We start from the raw sequence: 5,684 nt of genomic DNA, 5'->3' as shown, positions 1-5,684 counted from the left end.
TCTCAAAACCACCTCTAATTTTAATTTTGATTTTTTCCGCACAGTACAAGCCGAGACAAACCCATATTTTACTTAAGAACACTCATGTAGACCTTGTTGAATTTAAAGTAAAATGCATCAGAGTAGGCTCCTTTGAATTTTTAAGGAATTACATAATTACAAAAAATAATCAATATATGCCTAATGAAGAGGTATAGTAACTTATAAATTATTTGCAATACCATGTTGCATAGGAACCTTTTGTAGTTTATAATAGTACATTTTTTATTTAGTTTGACATTTGTTTTTATTTAGTTTAATATTTTCTCGAGATTGACGAAGTCACCACAGGCGCCTCGGAACATCGGCTACCACTAAACGCACAATGCCGTTAAATCCTAGAAAATTCACTCCCACGGAGAGTCGAACCCAGAACCTCATACGCAGTGAGGCTCTTATAATCACTAGGCTACAGACTCTTTCGCATTTAGTTTGCCATTTGGAAACACGAGATATGTTCATCTTATCCCCACTCCAATCAAGTGTCGCATGGGAATCGTAGGATCATGCCACGGTCAGGGCAAGCATAGACACGTTAACAGGCGTCGGTGGGACAGGTGATGATGGGGCGAGAAAGGAGCTGCCATTTTTCTTTGGTGGACCGTATGACCCGGAGAGAAAGGGAAACAAACACACAAATCACATGCGGTTAACCTAACTTCGTTTTTTAGCCCAAACATTGCGGATCTACATGCGGCATGTGATCCAGCCCATCAAACATCGCGGGCCGTGCAGCGCCATGTAGATCCAGCCCAAGCCCCAGGCTTCCGGTGCGCGCTCGTCGTCGCAGGGAATTCAACTTGAGAAAGCGCATTCTGTTCAAAGATACTAGCATGCTTAGAACAGGGAGGAAATTTCAGAGGGTCTGTCTCTCCTCATGACAAATGCAATGCAGAAAGAGAAATCCTGTTCAGGGAGGCTCCAAAATCCAAATCGAGTCAAGCCCGTATAGGCGCTAGATCCCTTCGCCTGTTTTGGGAGACCCCAGAATCCAAATCGAACCGTCTGGAATTCTAATCGATGTTTCCTCGTCTCATCGATTTCGACTCGGATCTGCCTGGACTCCTGGCTCGCTCGATCTATATAAATCAAACCCCTCCTGCTTTATAGATCCGGTAGTGTGGATCCAGATCCTGCACTTCGTTGGGAAAATGGTTCTCTCTCTCGACCCGGTCGTTGCTAGTATAGTAAAGAAGTAATGGAGTCTTCTTCGTCTAAGCGGCGGCGGCTGAGCGAAGAGCGATGCAGGCACTGCGCGGAGAAGAAGCACCTGTACCTGGTGGTGGATGACTGGAAGGGCGGCTACAGCATCCACAAGCTCGACGCCGACAACATGGAGAACCGAGGACCGCCTCCCCGAGCGTGCTGCGGCCCTCCGGCTAGCGTCGCCGGAGCCCGGTGCGCCCATGGCTTTCACCTCTCTGGGCACCAGCATCCTCATCGCCACCAACCCGCACTGCAGCCGCGACCGGGCGCCCCCGTCCCTCGTCTACGACGCGGGGACCGCGGCGCTCACCGTCGGCCCGCCGCCTCAGGACGGCTACGTCCGTGACGCCATGGCCGTCGGCGGGAAGCTGTATGCCCTGTTAACAGTCGTCTGCGACGACGACGACTCCCATCAATACTCCACCCTGCGGATGCAGGTCCTGCCGTGGGCCCCCACAACCCACCAGCAGGAGCCATGGCATCCGGCCATGGCGTGGTCGTGGGATGCCGCGCCGGCGCCGCCCCCGTTCGGCCACGAGACCAGCATCACCTCGTACGCGTTGCACCCGGACGGGCGCACCGTCTTCATGTCCACCGACTGGGGCACCCACTCGCTGGACACCGGCAATGGCGCGTGGCGCGACCTGGGGGAGTGGACGCTGCCGTTCCTGGGCCAAGCCTACTTCGACGCCGAGCTGGACGCGTGGGTCGGCCTCCATCACAAGGAGGACGGGCGCGTCTGCTGCTGCTCAGTTGCCTCGCGCAGCGCCGCGACGGCGCGGCAACCGGAGTGCAGGGTCCTCAAGGAGAAGCTGTTCTGCCGCCGCGGCGAGGAGAAGTATCCCGACGGCCGGTACCTGAGCGCCACCCTTACCTACATGGGCGGCGGCAGGTTCTGCCTCGTCGAGAACGTCCTGCGCGGTAGGCACGTTCCCGACGCCGTGCTCCATGTCACCTTGTTTACGACCAGAAGGGAGAGCTAGCAACTACGATTAGCCGCACCACTAGATCCTATGCAGTGTCCAAGAATACCAAGCTATTTTCTCATGCGGCGTTCTGGATGTAACCCTAGTCCGTTGGACCTTGCATGAGAGCCGGGTATTCTCTGTGGCTGTGTCTTTGTTGCTCGAAGCCTCGAAGGGGCCCTGCCGCCGCCTTTCAGAACTACTGTAAACAAAAATATTAAAATCCTAAACCACCTCCAGAAACAAAGCCTAAAAGTATGATGAACTGATAAAATCAACGGAATGAGAACATGCCAGATGAGGTGCATGCATGCTAGTAGAAAAATTCAATATCTACATGCGACAAATCATTTCATATATACATATTATTAGCAGTTAAAGAATTAAGAAGCGTGCTGCACGAATCCCAGAACAAATTCTTTGGAACAGTGTTCAATAGTATGACTAAGAAGATGAGTAAAAACCTCAATAGTTTGAGGGTTGCATGACAAGATACTAAATGTTCATAAAGCTGCAAGAAAGATGACTACTTTACCTGGTTACTTCTAGAGGCAAAACAGAGAACACAGCAGGCACTACAAAGGAGCCCATACATGATACATGCAGTTTGGTTTTCCAAAGATTACTGAATTAAACACATCCATGAAAGTAGTTCACATACAGTGTTGCTTATTTTCCCATCGAACCGGGCAAATTGTAGAGCGTTGCCATAAAAATACAGAGCAGATGTGGTGTGTCCGCATAGTTGCCTGGTGCATTTCATCGTAAGAAGCTAGGAGTATCTGATTAAGAGTACATATCTGATATCTACCTTTCACTTCTCCCTCGACATAGGAAGCTATCATTCTCAAAGCACATGTAGCCATGTAGGGTCTGCACACACACACACAGCGTGGTGACGAGGTTTGGGAAAGGGAAGGTGGTGGATGACCTTGCAAGTTGCTACAGGCAACAACGACTACAGCAGATGTCCATGTCTAGTTGTCTACTTCCATTGTAGGGAAGGAATTCCAATAACTACAGTCTACAGGCTTGGACTCTAATGCTCATGCATTTATCGTCTCTTTATTTATCCGCTGCCATCCAATCTGAGTCCTCCAACTTCCTCTTGCTCTCCATCACGGATTCACGGTCCTGACATTATAGGGTAGGGGACCTTTTAATAATAAATAAATAAATAAATAATTTATGTACAAAATGATACTGCTAAATACTCAAAGTGGATACAGAAATATTCATATCAAGCAATCCATATATATTACCTCAAAAGGTTTTTCTAACATTTCTAGATGCGAAGTCGGTAACGATGGTATCAATATCAATTTCATCCAATAATTTCTTCTTGATGCAACTTTTCTAGAGAAATTTTGGACCTCAGATGATTGTTCAACAACTTTAATATTGAAAAGCTTTCAACCGATGGCACAATGACCGACAATGTAAATAAGATCCGATAGCAATAAAAATATTAGGATAGCAGTCCACTTCTCTAACATACTCAAAAATTTTCACAACATTCATTGGTTTATTTGTTAAAGTTAACTGAATAACACGTAACTTTGAAATTAGATCATTTAAATCAACATCAGACGAACCACCAAGCGAAAAAGTGTTTGCAAAGTTGGTGCAACGCTCTCTTAATCTAATAGTATCCAATGACTTCAAGGTAGTTGAACTCATCAAAAATCCAAATATACTTTTAAATGATTGTAGTTCTTCAAAGGTAGTTAAATCTGGTTTTCAGTGAGCTGATTGCAATATCAACCGTAACCAAAAAGTAATTAACTTCAAAAGTGAAAGAGCATCTAGGTCTGCTTAGTAGGTTTTGTGTATTTATGACATACGCTTGTAGAATTAATGGTACTTGTAAGAATGTGAGCAGATAGATGAACAGTTGAAAAGGATATGATCACAAAAAAGAATGAAAGTTGCAAGGCTAAGGTCCATGGAGTTTTAATTACTTTACTTTTTGAATTTGAGTATAGGAATGCCGTACTATCAAGAGAGATATGAAATATACTCGCTTTACGTAGAAAAAGATTCTCAAGATGATCTAACAAACCAATGAGAGATATTTTTGCACTCACACAACATATGGGATATTTTGTTTACAGTGTTACTGCAGAAAAGTTCGGAGTTTCCGGAGATTTTTCTGGAGTCTCCGGACATGGAATTTCTGCGGAGTGTCCAGAGTCCGGACCGGAGTAGTCCGGAGTCTCTGAAATTTAACCCTGCAACGGCTAGTTTTGGAGTGAAGGGGTAATACCCCTCCACCTCCTTCATTTACTTCTCTCCGACCTAACTTCACCTGCCTCCATTCCTGAGCATTCAAAAGTCCTCCTCACTCCCTCCTTTGGCTTACAAGCAAGATTCAGTGAGGGGATTGAGAGAAAATTGAGGGGAGAGCAAGTGAGAGTGATAGTGAGCTGATTTCCCATCTCTTGAGCACCTCGTTCTTCGTCAAGCTGGTGGATTTCGTGTTTTTTACTCTTGGAGTTTCAAGCTTCTAGCTAGCTAGGCGTTGCCCGTCAAGCACCCAAGCTTGTGGTGTGCCTCGGGAAGTTTGTACAACCTCCACATTCTAGTAAGTGATCCTAGCAACCTTTGGGGCTGCTAAGGGAAGGCTTCAAGAAGTAAGTATTCTTCTTGGGTGCCTCAACGAAGATGTAGGTTCCTTGTGCGGAACTGAACTTCGGGAAACAAGTCCTTATATCTTAGCGCTTTTACTTTGTGATTTGTTGAAGTTGTTGTTTCTTACTAGAATTCTAGGGTTTGCTCTCGATATACTTGTTGGAAAGGTTTTGACTGCAGGTAATGGAAGCAAAGGGGTAGACACAAGTCTACAATCCTTGGAATTCTTTCGATCTACTTTTGGTTGAGGTTTGATTGGTCGATTTTGATTTCAACACTTTTCTCCGGAGTATCCGAATATTTCTTCGAAATCTCTGGAAGTTGCGGAGATTCCGGACAAATATCTAGAGACTCTGAAAGTTACTGATAAATCTGTTTTAAGTGTTGTAAATTTTTATTTTCGACTATTGACCCCTCTCTACTTGACATCTCTCTCTAGTCAACATCTAGATCCTTTTAATTGGTATCAGAGCTTTAGTCTCTGAATTTAAAGCTTAACCGCTTAGAGAATCAGCATGTTGACTTCACCTGAAGAAATTCCACCCAATGGTGGAGATGAAAAGAAAGTGGATGATGAGAAGAACAAGAATAAAAAGGAGGTAGTGTCATTTGATGAGGACTCCGACTATGACACCAAATCGGTAAAGGTAACCTAAAACAAAGCTCCAAAACCTTTGCTAAGATTTTCTTTCAATTATGGTCGGTTAAGTAGCTCCTCCCAAAGTGCATTGGTAAGCCTAGGGAAGCCCCCCCGCTTTGACGGGATGAGCTACTCCTCATGGCGACACTCGATGCGTGTATATTTGATCGGGATCAATTCGGACCTTTGGAAGATTGTGTATG

The sequence above is a fragment of the Panicum hallii genome, chromosome 9 (assembly GCF_002211085.1).
Source record: "Panicum hallii strain FIL2 chromosome 9, PHallii_v3.1, whole genome shotgun sequence".
NCBI lineage: Eukaryota > Viridiplantae > Streptophyta > Magnoliopsida > Poales > Poaceae > Panicum > Panicum hallii.
This window is presented reverse-complemented; position numbering follows the sequence as displayed.